This window comes from Nothoprocta perdicaria, unplaced genomic scaffold, assembly GCF_003342845.1.
Source record: "Nothoprocta perdicaria isolate Ctin4 unplaced genomic scaffold, notPer1 scaffold_54, whole genome shotgun sequence".
Taxonomy (NCBI): Eukaryota; Metazoa; Chordata; class Aves; order Tinamiformes; family Tinamidae; genus Nothoprocta; species Nothoprocta perdicaria.
In genome coordinates this window covers 2,704,067-2,722,847 of record NW_020455799.1, presented here as the reverse complement: position 1 = coordinate 2,722,847, position 18,781 = coordinate 2,704,067, and the positions used below count along the sequence as shown (strand labels likewise).

The following is an 18,781-nucleotide window of genomic DNA, read 5'->3' as shown; positions in this document are numbered from 1 at the left end:
CAAAGTTAATTTTGTTTTCCTGAAAGTTTTTGGTTCTGTTTCTCTAGGCATGGACCACCTCTCACACTGAATGTGCACTTCTATAGTAATATAGGGAGAAAGAAAGGGGGCTAAAAGGGCATTTAGAACCATTTTAATCTTCTGTTAGACATACAGGTGTCTAACTGTCAGCCAGCTCCTGCCATCCATATACACATGTTCCTTGAAGAGGACCTCCTCTGAATTGCACCTACCCACCCAAAACGACATCTATCTGATTAGCACAATGTCTGGCCCATCCACTTTTTCCCATGTTGCTTTACTTCTTCGAAGGCAGGCCCTTACTCCTGGAAAAAAAATGGGAAAAAATATATATTGTAATAGAATCTATGAATCACCGGTTAGCTGATTCAACTAATGCACATGAAAGAAGAGGTGTCTTCCAGTCTTTCTCCACAGAGGCTGCAATTTTGTCAGTAGACTAATGTTCACCATGAGCCCAAGCAGGTTTCTGTCAATCCTGCCCCACATCTCCCCTCTTAAACACATGCTCTCTGCCTGGGCCACTGCTCTTTACAGACTTTTAGCATTATCAGAGTTTGGTTCTCTGCATTTCCCAGGTAATGATGTTTTCCCAGATTCACCAACAAAGGTGAATCTTGATAGCCAGTAGTGCAAGAAAGGRCTTTTGTTTTTCTAGCAGTCTTTTGCTTCAGTGTAATGGTGGCCCATTTCTATTTAATCCAACAAGGTTTTCATAGCATACCCATTGATTATCTATCAATTTCTAATCTTCTTTACTATGGCAATAGGATGAATATAAAAAGGAGCCTTTTCAAACACCCTTGATGGTGTTACCAGCCCAGGAAGAGTGTATCGCTCAGAAAACACAGTGCTAAACCCATCTCTTTGCACCTTGGAGGGCAAGCCTGAACATTGACCTTCAAAGGTGACATTTTGTGGTCATTGGCACCACAGCTGAGGTCCTCAGCTGCTCTGGTCTCTGATGTGCAATCAGCTTCAGCTGAACCAAGAAGAATCATGCATGCAAAACCAAATGAGAACTCRGTCTTGCATCCATAGCACACACTCTGCCTGGCATCTATAATATATACTTCAGAGCATGATATAATTCACAACAGACCTACTAACTTTCAAATTATAATCCCACAGAACACCAGCAAGTACAGTTGGAAAACTGAGAAACATTTGCTTGGGGCATTTAGTAATCCATGTTTGTATGTGAATATTCTCCAGAGCTGCAGAATATAGAGTGAACATCAGAAAACTATTGCTCAAGACTCCCATCCATGCCCAACAGTGTATTTAAAAATATTCGCAAATTTCTAATAGCATGATAATAGTAGGATACAAATATCATAACATTGTTCAGCATTAACTATTAAACATGGCCTGCAGCTGTAGCACCCAGGGCTCTGATCTTGACAGCTCTCACAAGTTACAGAAGACTTGACTCTAGCCAGAACGTGGACAAAAAAAAATATTAATAATAAAGAAAAGTCTCTAAGGAAAACATAAATGCTACAGAAGAGATTTTTGCAATTCAGTAAGAGAAAAGGACAGAAGGAGTTTCCACAGAGCATCAGGATGCTGTAACTGATGCTCTTTTTCTAGGTTGCTTTACTGCTCGGGGCGAGGGTGTTACCTGTCACATTCCTACTCAGTTACAAAATGACTTACTGTTTCTCTATACTCACCTCTGTGATTTCCACGCGACACTGAGATGTCCAATGCTAAATTATCAAGTACTGTGCCTGTAGTACTTGAACAGTTGCTGGTTTTCACTCCAAAGGTAGTTCCGTTTCCACAGGGGGTGAATCACTTCCTGTAAAGGTAAAATCTATGGTAAACAGTTTAGGATCCTCCAGGATGACACATGTCTATTACTGTCAATATATTAACAGACTTCAGATAATAATTATGTGGAGCAAAGATATCAAGAAAAAAAATAAGCTTTTTTCTCACCTCCTTCTGTCCCCTTTCCCCTTCACAGCAAAATCACAACCCGAATGCATCTGCAGCTAGAGACATACAGCTTAACCTTCGTATCCCCTGAAAACTGGAAGTGTTTTTCCTCCCAAACAGCCCCTTCAAAAGCTTTTGAGCTTGAGGTTTAATCCCTCAAAGAGTTTTCAATGGGAGGAGTGACACTAAAAYCCATTCCCTCATTGACAGTAATTATATTCTTTCACCTGCTTCTCTTCATTTACCTGGGCTTGTGCTGAAAACCCACTGTGACCGCTCCAAGGAAATTCTGTTATGTGCTGACATTTACTAGGTGACAACAAGGTCAGGTCAGGTGTTTGATACCCAAATCTTTGCATGTAATTATCAGGTAGTGTTACAGGTAACTGAGGCTCAGCACATTTCAAGGGGTTATGATGAAGCAGCTCTCATACTTGTCTAAGCTTTTTCTCAATAAGATTTTTAAAGAGGCAGGTGGAATTTTATATAGTATGCATCTCCTGGTCAAACTTAAAAAATCATTTAGGCAATGCTTTTTCTTTTTTTTTCTTTTGCAGCTGAAAAAATATGAATAAGCAATGAGTGGGTTTGTGAGCCCAGAAAGGTGATACTTACTAATATCTCTGAGTGGTAAAATATTCTGCGAGGTTTTGATATTTGCCACCAGATTTCTTCTCTGATGTTAGCAGATCAATCCTCATTCTCCAAATCTTCTTAAAACCTCAAACGAGTGCTGCTTTCAACTCTTGAAAGAAAAAGCTACCCACTTTCTGTCTTTTCTTCTATGTCCAGAAAATAGTCCAACAGAAGCTTCTTAAATCAACGAGAAGCTTCACTTGGGATTAGAGTATCAGCCTGTGGATCTGACCAGACTGGAGTTAAATTACATTTCAAAAACAACATTTTAAATACTACAATCACCATTTCCGAGTCTGTTTGCACGGATTTCGGGTCTGTTTGGTTTTCTTTCAAGCTCAAAACCTCGCTGCCACTGCAAAGTTGCCGTCTTAAGTGTAAATCTAATCTAAATATTCCTCAGCGCGGGGCGGGGGGGACGCAGCGCGGGCCGCTTTGAAGGGCTTCCCGCGGGCGGCCCCTGCGCGGAGCTCCGCGCTCCGCAGCGCGCGCCGCGCGCGGAATCCAGATGCTCACTGACACCCAGCGGCGGCCGCGGGCAGCGCAGCGCAGCGCAGCGCGCGGCCCGGCTCCGCTCCCGGCCCGGCTCCGCTCCGGACCCGCTCCCGGTCCGCACCCGGCCCGCTCCGGCTCTGCTCCGGGCCCGCTCCCGGTCCGCACCCGGCCCGCTCCCGGTCCGCACCCGGCCCGCTCCGGCTCTGCTCCGGGCCCGCTCCCGGTCCGCTCCCGGCCCGCTCCGGCTCCGCTCCCGACCCACTCCCGACCCGCACCCGGCCCACTCCCGGCCCGCTCTAGCTCCAGTCCCGAGCCGCTCCCTGCCTGGACCCAGCCCAGCCCGTTCCCGGCCCACTTTGGCTCCGCTCCCGAAACCGCATCCGATCTGCTCYGGTTCCGCCCTCGACCCACTCCTAGCCCGCTCCCAACCTGCTCCAGCACCCAGCTCCTCTCCCTACCCGCTTTGGCTGCGCTTCTGACCTGCTCCCAGACCCATTCCCGACCCACTTCGGCCTCACTCCCGGCTCCACTTACAGACCTGCTCCTGCCCCTTTTTGATTCTGCTCCCGGTTCCACTCTCCCTCTGCTCCCGGTCCCATTCTCAATCTCTAKCCCGCTCCCACTCCAGCCCCGCTCCCCGCGCACTCGCGGCCTGTGAGGAAGGAGCCCAGGTGTTTCGCTAGGAGCCTCAGGACAGAAATGTTGAGCCTCCGAATCCTGAGCCTTTCCCGCCTGCAGGCTAGGGGGTTAGGGGCTCCTTGCCTGACAAGAGCCCAGAGGAGGCTGCTACCGATGAGTGCAGGGTGGGCGCAGAGAAACGGTGCCTACAACTACAGGAAAACTTCCTTGTTTTCCTTTTCTAAGTTCTGCTATTTCTTTGCTTGTTCCTATCTAAATCCTTGCAATAGGGTCAAGTCCTGAAAGGTGCTGAGCACTCATCTCTCCCACTCCAGGCAATAAAAAATGCATTTTTCAAGACAACACAATATCCAACAGTGACAATAAACTTTTCATCCTCCAGAAGGAAAAATACCCATTCAAAAGCATACATTTTCCTTCCTAAAATCTTTATTTTAAGGTTGAGTTTTTGTTTGTTTGTCTGTTTGTTTTTGTTGTTGTTGCTTTTTTCTTTTCCTGCTCTGGAGGGGAGTAGCCTTCTTAAGACATGGAAATTGTACTCACGTCGTCTGACACACAGAGCTAAATATTCTACAGCTGTGTAGACTTCAAGCTTCTAAGGCTGGGCATGCATGCTGTGATCGTGAGGTCTGGGGATATTGAGGAAAGAGCTGTCTGAGAGGCAGAAAAGAGAGGAAATGGAGGAAAATGTGAGAAAAATACAAGAGGCAGGGACCAAAGGAAAAAAGTGATAATTATATCAACCTATCCTCTTTATGATAAAAATGAGACAGAAAAAAAAAACACATTTAGAAGACACATCAAGGAGCTGCAGAAGCTGAGTATTCAGTGCCTTACAAGTGAATATCAACTGATTTTAACCATTAGCTGCCTTGCTGTGCTACCTCAAACTCTGACCATGTCCAGATTAAAGTTTTTTTTCTGCCTCAATGTCAGTAAAAGCAGAGGTGAGATGCTCCCAGAGACTGGAGACTGGAGACCTGATCACTTTGACACTTTGGTTGTAAGGGATCTGCGGCCATTCGTCTCTCTCTGTGTGCTGGGCCTGCTGCCGTTGCTGGGCATTTCACTGAACATACTGGAATCCTCCCTGAAGTCAATGGATGTTGCCTGTTAGCTGCTGGCCTCTGACACGTAACGGGGCCATTTCAGTACAGCCCAAAAAAACAGCAGAAAACCACACTGCTCACGGTGTGCATTTGATTTACATCCCTAGGGGTTTTGGCTCGTCTTCAGATATTATGGTCAACTCTTGCGGTCATAAAGACAAGAGGGTTGTTCCTCCCGCAAGACTGGGAGTGACAGCCTCATGTGTGACACTCACCTTCTGACAGAAAATGCTTCAGTGTCTCTTTAAGTGGGTGTCCCACCACCAGGACAGGATCTGCTCACAGCACATCCCAGAGCTTTTGTCAGACAAACCACCTAAAAAATGTGGGATGTGGCTCTAAGTTAAATGGAATGAATTATTTTGTCTTTTTTTTTTTTTTTTTTGGTGGAGAAAATAATTGCCTTGTTCTCTTCTTTAGCAATTTGCATTTGAATAGATGGATCTGTTCTTTACATTACTTTTGAGAGCCTGCATTTCCCAAATTCCTATTGCACCACTGGGCTTTCAAGGACAGGAGAGGAGCCAAAACATTTCCATCTAATGCAAACATGGATTACTGAAAGGATGTTCTCATTTTTTAAAAATGCGCTGGAAGCACGAGCCAGGTTTGCTAGCACCTTCTCTGCAATCCATTGCTTCCTCAAGAAGGAAGAAAAACTTCATCAAAGGGAAAGCGTGGAAGTTCCTGGCATATCCCAGCTTGCAAAAAGAGGTGAAGGAAGAGCTACCAGGCAGGCGAGCACACTCAAAGCCTCTACGAGGAGTGTTCGCACACAGTTTTGGGGGGAAATTGAGTGTTTTGATGGCTTGAGACCCTTCCAGCCTGCAGCTGGTCAGCTCAGTTCTCCCATGCTTCAGCTCACCTGTGTCAGTGGAACAGCATCTCCAAGATAAAAGATGCAGTGTAATGAGGGAAGATGGTTATTGCCTCATACCTTAGCGAAGCTGGGATTTCGGCTGTCACTACCCTCAGGCAAATCCAAGTTTCCAAACGTTCCAGGTGTGGTTCCAGGCGGCATCTTCAGTTCCAAGAAGCGGTTTTAACACAAACAGTGGCCAGTGCACTTCTTCTCTGGAATATAGATGGAAACTCCATGTCAACCCAAACCATTCTTTCAGCCAATGAACACAGAGAAGTCTTGGAAAGTGCTACTGAGCTGAAATTTGTCTTTGTATATGCAGAGATAACAAAGACTCTCTCTCCACTTCTCCCTTCCTCTGCTCCCCGTAATTTGGGGGAATCTGGGTAGCTAATCAAACACAAACCCAGGAATGTTGGTGTGTGCTGTGACGATCCATCTCTGCAGAACTCATTACATGCCAGCTGCTATACTTAGGGTGAATTGGGAGGGGGATCTGTTAGGAAGAAAAGGTACAGAGTAGAGTTAAGAAGCATTTTTTTCTTCTAACGCCTCTCCTTTTATCTGTTCTCTTTCTTATGTTCCTGGAGTTTTTTTATTGGTTTTCTTTTTTTTTTCCTTCTCCTTCGTCCTATGGAATTGGTACTGAATGCTGATGAGATAATAAATGGTCCAACCCCAGGCAATCTTTTCAGGTAATTAGTTCAGCTACTGAACTTCTAAGGGTCATTTTTTTTCACCTGCCCAGCCAGTAAACTTGGGTGGTTAGTTACCCTGTCACTCTTGAATGGTCTTTGGGGCAGGAGCACTCAGAAATACAAGCAATTCAACTCCTAGATATACTATCTCTGAGTAAGCCTAACTTTGGTGTGGATATTAATATTTTATTTACTTTTTATAGAATTCCTTACTTGTTTGAAAAGCCCAACTTCACGTCTAAATAGGACCACATATGTGATCTCACAGAATCACAGAATATTCAAGGTTGGAAGGGACCTCTAGAGATCATCTAGTCCAACCTTCCCGCTCAAGCAGGCACACCTAGAGCATGTGGCACAGGGCGGCATCCAGGCGGGTTTTGAAGACCTCCAGAGAAGAAGATTCCACAACCTCCCTGGGCAGTCTGTTCCAGGGCTCTGTCACCCTCACAGTAAAGAAGTTCCTCCTCACCTGGAGATGGAACCTCCTGTGTTTCAGCTTATGCCCATTACCCCTCGTCTATCACTGGCCACCAATGAAAAGAGCTTGTCCCCTTCCTCCCTGCATTCTCCCTTCCTGAACTTATACATGTTAATCATATCTCCTCTCAGCCTTCTCTTCTCCAGAGAAAACAGGTCCAGCTCACTCAGTCTCTCCTCTATCTGATCTGTCAAACCCAGGATCATGGAGCTGTTCAAAAAATTGGAATCACGGTACTTAAAGGAACTTGGGATTACCCTATTCCTGTTTCAAAATGAACATTTCAAAATTCCCAAAGGAAGAGAATTTTGGAGAGGGTGATCATAGCTTTTGTTTAATGGACTTGATATGTGAGCTTCCGACTTCTCTGTTCCCAGGATGTTTCACCTCCTAGCTCACCATCAAAGCCCAGAGAGCCAAGCAGTGCGGGGTTCCCCATCACAGAGCCTGGAGCTGAGCACTCCCAAAGCTCATAAACCCTGACGGTGTTGATCCTGGAATAGGCTGCCTTGGAGCCAGGGCCCTTGAAGACTCCAACTCCAAGGCAATCCAAGTGGTGGAGATGGCCTGGATCTGCAGTTTCTGGAAAGCCACCGGCTGACCCAAGCAAAAGCCTTCCTGGCAGGCGGGTGGCTTCCAGCTCAGCCTTTGCCTGTGTGTTTTGCTGGCAGGTCTCAAGCCTGCATAGCTCCCAGAAACATTCTGGTTTCAGTGATTTGGCATTTTTCAACAGAAATCTGTTCCATCTGAGAATTCCTACCCAACTCCAGTATACTCACAGAGCTTTAGAGGTGACTTCTGATGAAATGAGGGAAAAATTGGGCTTGCAGATTTATAATTAGCTGCATTGTTGCAGAACATGTGACCCCAAGGTCTGCAGACTGGGAGAGCAAGTTCCTCAAAGGCAAATTTTGTGTGGAAGGTTTGTAGCTTCCCTTCTGCCACTGCTCTGGCTCAAACACAGAATGCAGGGTTAAATAAATAATTTGCCTATTTTGGTATTGGCAATTCAGATCTTACATTTATTAGATTTCAAAAAGAAATCAGTTCCCTAAATTCATACTAAATATTTCAACCATCTCTATGTCACAAAGAAGCAAAGGAAGGAAACAACCCTGTTTCTTCTTCCACACAGATCATCTTCAGAAAGTTTTGGTTTAAATCTTTACCTGATAATCCCACTGATTTTTTTTTCTTTTTTTTCTTCTCTTAACGTCATTTTGTCTGACAGATGTCACCAGGCCTCAGCGAGTCACTTGGGCAAATAAGGAAACCATATTCATGAAATACTATGTGCTAATCTATCTTGCTTTTTCTTTTTAGCAATTCCAACAATACCAAATTCCTCATCGCTGAGACTCAAATACAGCCCATGGCAGAGGGTTCACATTCAAACACCAATCCACAATTCACAAACTAAAGCAGAATAATCTAGCTGATTTCACTAGGGACCTCCATATGGTGATGAAATTTATTCTGAGCCATGTTTAGGTTTTGCAGTTATGGGCACCATACACAAAGGCTGAGAGAAACTGAGATTTTTAAAGCTTAGCTGGGAACTTAGCAATGCAACTTCTACTGAAATAAGTGGGTATTATTTGACTTCAAAATTCTCAGTCATGCTGGATCTCTGGCAAAGTCCTGTATCCTACATGTTTATTGCTCAGCTAAATTAAGAATAAGCTTTAATCTCTTTCAGCCTTTTGAGTCTCCAACACTTCACTGCAACAATTTCCCAAAGCATAATTTTTTAGAAAGTAACTGTGCTGTAATATCCTGAGATGGACATGTCTTCTCCAGTGGTAATATTTTTAACTGGTAAGTTGTTCAGTTGGATTTCATTTTCAAAAGTGATAATAGTGAATTCATGTGCCTCAGCCCTTTGAAGTATGTAACAAATTCCTTTTTTTTTTTAATTTGCTATAGGTGTGAAGTTTGCTTGCATTGTCCTAAAAAGAAAATAACACTCTGAATATGTACTATTTTTGTTCTTTGTTGTCTGAAAAATAGATTGATTTTTTTCTTTCATTTTTGCCTTTTTAAGTACAGAAATTGAGTTGTGTTTTTTTTCTGTATTTTTTCCCTTCAGACAGCATATTTTCCTAAGAGAACTCCCCTCCCCCAAAACACAATGTGCTCTTCTGATTTACCAGCTCTAGCATTTTCTCAACAATCATGTGAGCAAGAGCAAGGACTGAATATTTTTAGACACTAGAACTAAGCAGATGGCAAAGGATGTAGAAGATCAATAACTCTAGTTTTTGTAAAGTTTACAGCTCTGCTTATTCCAGTGTGTTTCAAAACGCAATGAGAAGAATATAAAATTCAGAGAATGAAATGAGAGAAAACTGATTTGATCTGGGTGACTACGAAACTACATTTTTCTATCACTTCTTTGAAGCAAGCTCTGCACTTACTCCAGCTATACCTGTGGAGTCTCCCTGTGCTAATTTAATTGTACATGTGTTGCGGTTTGGTGAGAGGTCTTGGACAGATGTGTATTCATCTGATGTTTTTCCAAGCGTGTTTTTGTGGTCAGTTTGGAAAGGTTTGGAGTAGCAGTAAGTCACCTCGTTAGGAACCAGAAACAGCACCATCTGTTTTAGGTGACTGAGCACACTTAGAGAAGAGCTGTCGTCTCCTTTCAGCTTGAACCCCAGGTATCCTAGGGCTTTGTGGCTTCTTTTTGGAGAGCGACTTTGCAGAGGAGGAGAAAGGCAGCAGCAGTTTCTGGCATGAACAGAGTTTCTGCTACTGCTTTGGAAGCCTGAGGACTTCACTGAAAACCAGGAGGGTCACACAAGCTACTCAAAAGCTGGTGGCACAGTGCTGAAAATGGGATATCCTGCTACAAAGTAAGGGCACTGAACAGGAGAAAGCAGTGACCTTGCATGAGTCACTCCATCATCCTGCGCCTACACTTCTGACCTGCAAACAGGGGCAGCTGGGCTGCACCTTTTACCTTCTCTTTCTGTGCTAATGACAGGGCTCACACACCAGGCACTTGKTCAGTGGCCATGCAACACGTGTGAACATTCACCATTACTAGCCTGTGGCATTTGAGGCCTCCACACTAGCTTGCTCACATTTAGGAGAGATAGAAAAGCTGATCAGCAGCCCATAAGTTGACAGTGGTCTTAGGAGGCAAACAAAATTACCTTACAAGTCACATAGATACGATTCACATTTAGAAGCACATTCATGGACCCTGTCTTACCTGCTTGCGTTGTTACACACTAGGTACATACTGTCCTTCAGCAGTATTTTCTGCAAGTGTGCTGTGGAAAGCCAAGTATCAGAGAAAGAAATTATGGGAAGCAAGAAGGTCCTGCCTGAGCTTTTCATCTGTGGCTGCTGTTGCTCCTAGACCTGCTGCTTCCCCACTGCTGTTCCTCAGTGGGACCTCCCATAGGGTCCTGATGAGGAGGAGCTGGTCTGGATGCCCTTCACTCACTGTACGGAGCTTGGAATGGACCAGTCCCTAAAAGCAGGGAAAATCCATGGTCTCCCACAGCTGCACCAAACACAATAAAAAAAAAAAAAAAAAAGAATTTTGTTCTAAATAGCCATAAGGCAGCTCAGTTTTTTGGGGTATTTTTAGGACTCGGGACATCCTGGCACTCTTTATGCTGGGTGCTGGCGAGCTGCTGGCCATGCTCATCTCACACTCTATCCCAAGAGCTACAGGGGAATTCCTAACTTCCAGCAGGTCTTCACCACCCAAAAAGGGGCCCTGCTAAATATCTCTGTGCAGTCCCCAGCAGCTGTCCCTTCCCCTTGAACCGTGTCCACCTTGGAGCTGGGCCAAAACCTACGTGCGGGAGCTGTTCCCTCCTCCAACCTTCTGGACCTTAGGCAAAAGAGCTACTAAATGAGCCGTACTGACACCAATACTGCAATCAATTTGTTAATAAGGATAAGAGACAGCCACTGCTGCTGGGAGGAGGAGGAGGAGAGGGGGAAGGAGATCATTATTTTTAATTTAAATAAATCAATATRTTACTAGAGGAAAGGATGCGACTCACACAAGGATGATGGAAGGCAAATGAGTACAGCTTTTTTTTKGGGGGGTGACATACACTTCATTAGACTGGGTTTTTTTAAAAAGTAATTATTTAATATAAAAAGAGTAGGAGTAGACAATTTTTAAAGTCCAGTAATAGCAAATAACTAATTATACTCGTCTGAGACTCAGGAGCATGCCTGTCTCTTTTCTTCCTTTAAAACAAATTAAAGAAAAAGGAAAGCTTGATTCCCAGGAGGGCTTATCTAAGGCCTCTCATCTCTAATACACTTCTAAGAGGACAGGGAAAATATCTTTTATCACTTAAATCTCCCTGAAATTTAAGACCAGCTGGGATTTTTTTTTTATGTGGATATGATTCATTAAATTCATATCATTCCAAAGAAACCTTCCTGCCGGTTTATCTTTGCTACTGCAGTCATCTCTCCAGAAAAGCACAGTTTCCTGAATGTTGTCAACCTGGACAGCCTGGATTTTTGGCTGACAGTTACATTTCATTCGGAAAGTATGGAACTGGCCCCACGTTTGCCTTTTCAGGGAGCTGGTGTGTGCAAACCATTTGCTAAGTCAACTTTTTCCCCTCTGCTGAGACAATAGGAAAATCCTGCACCAACCTCCCAGCTCCAGCCATTAGACTCTGCAGTTTTGATAGATGCGGATTGCTTTTTTGTGTGTGTGCACGTGTGTATTTTTCCCTGCTACGTTTCAATATTTATATATTGTACTTTGGGGCATAGTGCCTTTGATCAGGTCTCGTTACGGGAGTTCTGAAGGCGCCGCTCCGAGCGCCGCTTCAGAGCGGAGCCGCATCCAGCTTCCGCTGGGATCAAATGCAGTGAGTTTGTATTCCAGCCGGCCTCAGAGCGGCTCTTCAGCGCACCGAGGCGCTCGCCGACGAAGAGAGTTAATATCCCGCCGCAGAAGCAGCCCGTGGAGCGCGCTGAGCTGCGTTTCTGAGCTGCTTTAAGCGGCGGTGGCATCGTGTGCTTTACATAATGAGCTCCTCCGTATAGCGGGCCACAAAAGTTACTAGGGAGACAGGCGGTCCTGAGCTAAGGGAAAACAAAAGGGAAGTTCATGTGGCAAAATCGCTGCTGGCGGCTCCGTCTCGGAGCGGCGCGGAGAGCAGCGCGGCGGCTGCGGAGCCCGGGATGCTCCAGCCAGGGCACGCTCGGAGCCTGCTGCTCCCACCACTGGCTGAGTGGAAATAGTGGTGTGGGAGCACGCGGGCTGCAGCCTCTAGAGGGGAGAATTTTTAGAGGAGCAGACAGTGATTTTTCCTTTTTTTTTTTTTTTTTTTTTTTTTTTTTTTTTTTTTTTTTTTTTTTTTTTTTTTTTTTTTTTTTCTCAGCATGCTGGCTTTTGGGAAGGTCTGGGTGAATCGGCTGAAAATGAGAAACTGCCCCAGGACTTTGTGGTTTGAGTGTTTCTTTTCCTAAAGAGGTGTCCGAGCAAATGCAGCTTTTGTGTTTCACTGGGTAGAAGTACCAGCTTTCACACTCCCTACTTCACTCTGGATGAGTTCACAACTTCCACGTGTTTTATTTCTATTTATTACTCAAAGATTTACAGTTATACTGTAAATTACACTCAGGAAAATCCTCTTCTGTTAGTAAAGAGTGTATTAGCTGGTTTAGGCATAGCCTTAGTCCATAGGTCCGAATTCAGGGCTTTTTCCGCTTTTCCAAAAATCCTCACAGACTTCCACTACCCTGAACACAGGAAACCTGATTAAAAACACCAGTTCCTCTCACCAGATTCCTACAGGACCTCTCAGATCTAAACTAGATTATTAGATGTTAACTCTGCCTTTAAATTCAAGCCAAGTTAACCATTCGGATCCTGCCGTTACAATTTGGAGGCATCCTCAGCATTGAGGGGCCGGATTCAAACAGGAATCACCGTCAAGAGCTCGTGCCTCAGACTTATACTGGATTTCAAGCCACCAAACATGATACAGTTCTCTGCAGATTTCCAAATGCAGCCAGTAATAAAACACCAGCAGCCTTCACTAAATATTCATGGATAATGTTTTTAAAAAAGCCCTAAAAATACTGGGAAAAAAAATCCTGCTATAACGGTTCTCCAGAAAATAAATAAATAAACCCTTGTACTTATTCAATAGTGGCTTTAGCTTCAGGAACTCATATAATCATCACAAGAACAGTTTTAGCAGTGGGTAGTGTTTTGCTGCCTGTAGACTGGCAATTAGAGTAACTGGCTGTCCCAGTAAAATGAATCTGTCTGTTGAAACTCTCCGAGTCGTTTATGTCAAAGGCATACAACATCATACAATAATCATCACTATATAAACATGTTGTAATAGGAAGATCTTTGGAGCAGTGACCTTACATTTTTACTGTGTACTGGTATAAGAGCTATATAAATGTTTTGAGACTCCATAGCTTCTGACTACTTGTGTAACATAATTATCAAATCATTGTATACATCATTTTATACACCTCTAAGCACATGAGCAAACATGTATTTGTGTGTCTGTRTAGAACATGTATACATATAAAACTTTCATGCTATTGATACCTAACAATATTTGGGACTGCCATGTTTTAAGCACATGATTTAAAGGAATTTCTTTAAGATAGATTCAGTAATTACATAAATAAAATAGATTATGAAAGCCTACATTGGTATCAGGTGCTTTCTATTAAGAAAAGTACCATGAAAAAAGTATTAGCAGCTGAACCTAATTATTGGTGATGAAAGTCATTTCATCTCAAACATCCTATTAACTAAAATCCATACACAGAAATTATTGGCTGCTTGCACCAATCCCCATTATAAAAACCGGTGAAATCCCTTTGCAAAAAAAGGGAAGACTACAGCTTAAACCTTAAGTACTTCAATAAAAATATAAGATCAGTTTCATCCCAAAGTACAAATCCCAATCTCCATCTAAAACTGCCTGACCCTAAAATATATTCAGAGCTTGTTCTAATCACAGGAGATGTATTCTGAATAGGACRGCCCTCTATCATCTGCTAAGTCTCTTTAAGTCATCGTTTTCACTATATCTGAAAAATTAATTCCTTTTCAGAAATATTCTCATCTTCTACTAAAAGAAAAAAAAAAAAAAAAAGCTTTTTGATGCAGAGTGACAGGATTATGAAGTGACCCTTCAGGTCAGAAGGAGACTTTTCCTTTTCTCATCAAGGAAATCAATTTCTAAGTCCAAGTCTCTTAAAATAATATATTCTTGTGGCACGCATACAGCTTTTTTTGATCTGCTATGAAAAGAATAAGAGGTAAAGAGGATCAGGGGTGGCGATGGAATATTATAATCTGCCACACTCACACATCAGCCTTTCACTAAGTAATTCCAGATAAATTGAGGATTTACATATTTAAGATTAAATGGGGAAAGAGTAGCGATGCATAAATAGAAGAATACAAAGATACAGTTTGGGGAAGTTAACTCTTAAAAACTTAATGCCACTTGATATTTGGTACCCTTCCCCGTCCCACCCCACCTTTTTTAAACCGCATAATGTTTATTAAGAAATAAACAGGATAATCTCTTTTAGATCAACCAAGCACAAACACAGATGCCTTAGGGTTTCTCTCTTCCACCCCTCCCACCTTCACCACTGAAAAAATACCAATTACCATGACAAGAAACAGTTAAATGCCTCCAAAGACACATACACACAGCAGATGGAAAACAGGAGGAAACCAGCTGGAAGTGTGTTTCCCTTAGAACTGTTTTTAACAGCCTGTGCACAAATAATGTCTCACTAATACGCAGATAAAAATAAAACATAAATATTTAAAAGGTGACTGGTCAAAGCAACAAGATGGCATTCAGTACGGGAACTTCCCCTTTTCTAGTGCCACTGGTGTCCATACCCTGGGTAAGGGTTCAGACACATCCTGAGCTATGCTGAGATTCGAGAAAAGTAACTTCAACATGGGAGCTCTGGTAACGGCACAATCCTTCGGATGCTGTTATTTCTAAGGTACATTTTCTCTCTTCCCCTTTTTTTTTTTTTTTTAAATTACTCACCTGTTAAGCCTTTGCTTTTATGTTCAGCTTCCCGTGCTCCTGCTCAGAGCTTCCTGGAGCAGCCCCCAGCGTGATGTCCCCAGCTGAGTGCCCAGAGCAAGACATGAAGACCAACCTTAGCAAAAATGACTCTTCCTGCTGGGTACACAACCAGAACTCTTTTAAGCACTTATTTTCTGATAATCATAATATTTTTAAACGTCCCACGTTAGTAATTTCAGATTCCTATAATTCATATTTACAACCCAACACTTTGGCTTTACCTCCAGAGTTGCTACAACATCCAGACTACCCTGTTCCCTCCACGGCAGTGCCATTAGAGACAGCAAAAACAGCCATGATGAGAAGGGATGGAAACATCCCCTCCTTGCTGCAGCAATGCGAGAGAGGCAGGGGAAAGCCCTGACCTCCTCTTCTAAGCAAGAAGACAAACTTCCAGCACTAGAACCCAGACAAGTTGGTTATAGTGCAGTTGCAAGCGAAAGTGGGAATGGTATGTTCCTCCCTAGGTTCCCCCAAGACAGAAGCACTGGTGATATATCCTGCTTGTCATATCTTTGATCTTAACAATTTTATTATCAGTTAGAAGTATTTTAAGTGGKATAAGTGGGTTGGTTGCTGCTTATTTACACGTCTTCCCAACCAGTCTCTTCTCCACTGAGTTTCGTTAGGCATCACTCTTGCTCTAGTCAAGAATTCAGTGAAGCAGATCCTTAGCTGCTATTAATTGCTCTAAATCCATCTATTTCAAAGAATTGGATCTATACTTACAGTGCCCAGATATCTGACCCAGTTTCACTTCTCTGCGCTACGTTCTCTCTTGGCAGAAGAACAGATGTATCCACTCTCAGCTCTGCTTCTGAAGCTTTAAGTAATTCCACACTTCACTGAGAATGCAAGAAATTGGGATTCTTTGGGGGACCCAAAAAAAAAAAAAAAGAAAAAAAAAAAAGAAAATGCTAGTGAAAGAAGTTGGAAGGTCCAGAGCAGAGAATTAATAAATATCATGTAGGTCCACTCAAAGCCAGGAAGAACCAGAAGACCCTTTCATGAGATACCCAGATGACAGGAAGAGCCAGTTAGTACTTGGAAGAATCTTGACCTGAATGATCTGAGGACATTAAACACATCCATTAAATAAATAATCCTGTGTAATTTGACCAGAATAAGCCYTTACTGACTTGGGCCAGTAAAAGATAGTGCACACTGTCAGCATATAGCCTGTTGTTTTGAGGTAAAACTYAAGGATTTTATTTTAGTTWTGGGGTTTTTTTTGATGTTTTTCACATGCCCTCAGAACCACTAAAGTTCAGTGAGCCTTGGCCAGTACAGTATCTCTTACAGTTTAGTTACAGTTTTAGCCTGGTTATAAACAGCACCTGTAGTCCCTGTGTTATCACCGAAGGCAGTGTGAAATAAGCCAGGGGGATAAGTAATTAATGATATTTGAGTCAAAGTTAGAGGGAGAATGGTTTTACTCAGGTACAAGGGTCAGCAGCTAAGGAGGAGAATTTTTCAAAAATGTTAGCTATTATAATTCTGGCAGCCCATCATTCGTTTTCATCACAATAATAAACATCATTTTTAAGATTTTTTTTWAAAGTTCGATTACTTTAAAAATTAACATAACATTAAGTTCAAAAAATAAGTTTGATTTATGTTAAAAATTTACAGAGAAAGAGAGATCTGTTTTCTCCGCTGTTTCTTTCCCTCTGTGAATGAGCCATGCCGTTTTCTGTTTTTATTTTTGTACTGCCGTATTTATACCTAACACCTTCAAACACATATTATTTTAGAGATCTGATACCATCTAGTGTTATTGCTGGCTGTTCACATCTTACACTTATCAAGTAGCTGCAGTCAGCAGCATGTCAGAGTTCATCATTTCATCACGTCAGTAGTGAAATAAAACCCTCTTCCCCACCCAGTATCTATATTTACACACCCCACAGGTGGGTGGCAGAATTTGCAGTTCATCTACTGAATTTATTCTCTTTCAGTCTCTGGAAATAAACTTATCTGTATACATCCCTATCATTATCATCTACTGTTTCAYCACTCTCTTTTCGCCACTGTAGCAAGTAATTTACAGATTTCTAATATTTCTAATAAAAAAATACATGTATTTATAAACAACCTGAGTTCAGTCTTGGGCCCRGTGACATCAATGGTACTTTGGCTTTGAAGTGACTAATGCTTCACCCTCTTGTTCTCTGAATTAGATGAGCTTTTAATTTGCAGTCAATAATGACTGGCACAGAGTTCTCCTAAATATCTGTAGTTACTAAAAACTAGTGCTTACCAGGAAGAAGATGCTCATATTATTCTATACTAAAAGAAAATGAGATCAACACGAAGAGCCAGTCTCTGTTGGACAGCGCAGTATGTTCATCTGTTTGGGCACAGTGAGCTTTAAAACACAAAATGTTTCTGAACTGAAAATACATACAAATACAGTATATTCATAAAGGTAAGAGGGAAAAAAAGAAGCAGTATGGTGATAAAAGATGGTGGATTAGTATCCATGGAGACTCCTTTCTTTTCTTTATTCACCCAACATGTACTGGACGACTGGTGATTTCTCTACAACACCCAGAACTGCCCTAATCTGGGCAGACAGCAACTGCTTCTGGAGTTAAAAGGACAGTTTGGGCTCCCTGTTTCTTTAACTCAAGGCTTATTTTCTGGAGCCATCCAGATGGGTTTCAGTTATGATGCTAATATTTGCAGCAAGGCCACTTGGTCAGTTAGAGCTGGACGAGTGGCCAYTGAGGCTTTAAATTAAGTGACTCAGCAAGCTAGAAACAGTGATCTACAGGAGGTTCATATTTACTACCACTCATTGCCAGCAATTTACTATCTGCAAAGGAAGTTATTCTTTAAGGACTAAGTGCTTCATCAGAAGGGAGTTTAGTATTTTGTAGTTTTGTGTAACATAACACAAATTTTCAATGTTGTGTTTCATTTTATCCTTTGCAGCTGGCAGAGGATACTAAATACTCCTACATGCTAAAGGTGTGTCTTCAGTGACTTTTGCACATGCTAAGCGGCCGGGGCTGGGAAATGGCCACCTGTTTCTTAGGAGCACTCTTCCGTAGAGCACTTTTGATTGTACAGGAGAGTCTGGGTCAAATCTCACACCACGTGAGGTCAGTTTAGAGGGAAATACTTTCCTGCACCTCTAGTAGGTGGTTAGCCAAAACCAAGTAATCAAAATACAACCTGTCACTGAGTTTTCCAGAAAGCCCACACTCCTCCTCGGACCCCCAATCCATAAGCACAGAAATATGCATTAGTACTACTCACTTCCGAGATCTTTAGGCCAACTCAGGCCAATTATACTACAGTAATGCAGAGGTTACAAAGACAAGAAAATGTCGATAACAGAGAGGGACAGTCACAGCCCCAGGGCCAACTGTTAATGAGAATTAGCAGTGCATGACCCTATGCCTATTATCTAGGAAGTGAATAACACAAGTGCAGAATATGTGACCTCAAAGGTATTTTGTCTTCCCATTCCTCAGCTTAATTTTCCCTCTACTTTCTCCCTATGTTATTCTAGGTACTATTTTCTAGCTTCTAAATTGTGCCTCTCCATGGCTTTTCTCATTCTCTTTCTGCCATTGCATGTGCAATAAGAAAGAACTTAGAAAGTTTGAAGAAATATGCTATCTGAAAATAACCATTTTCCTAATAACTGACTTGGGTATTATCTCATTTTTTCATGAAAAATATCAAAAAATCTTATTTTCAAATAAATGAGGAAAAACATCTTTTTTAAGACTTTTAAGCAAAACTAACTAAAATATATCTTTTTGATATTCTTTTGTTGTTCTGATTAAATATGCCAT

The 18,781-nt window shown here is 42.5% G+C and overlaps 1 long non-coding RNA gene across 3 annotated transcripts; it reads right to left on the bottom strand.

Annotated features, from left to right (window-relative positions):
• Positions 1–5,912, bottom strand: LOC112955141. Of its 3 annotated transcripts, none has more exons than XR_003250838.1 (5): positions 5,782–5,912; positions 4,279–4,389; positions 2,581–2,828; positions 1,698–1,825; positions 1–326 (listed from the first exon to the last, which is right to left on the bottom strand). It is a non-coding gene; the product is annotated as an uncharacterized LOC112955141 (long non-coding RNA). The 3 variants fall into 3 exon arrangements; XR_003250839.1 differs by having other exon boundaries at positions 2,581–2,820; XR_003250837.1 differs by lacking the exons at positions 4,279–4,389; positions 5,782–5,912 and having other exon boundaries at positions 2,581–2,980.
• Between the last annotated feature and the right edge of the window lie 12,869 nt (positions 5,913–18,781).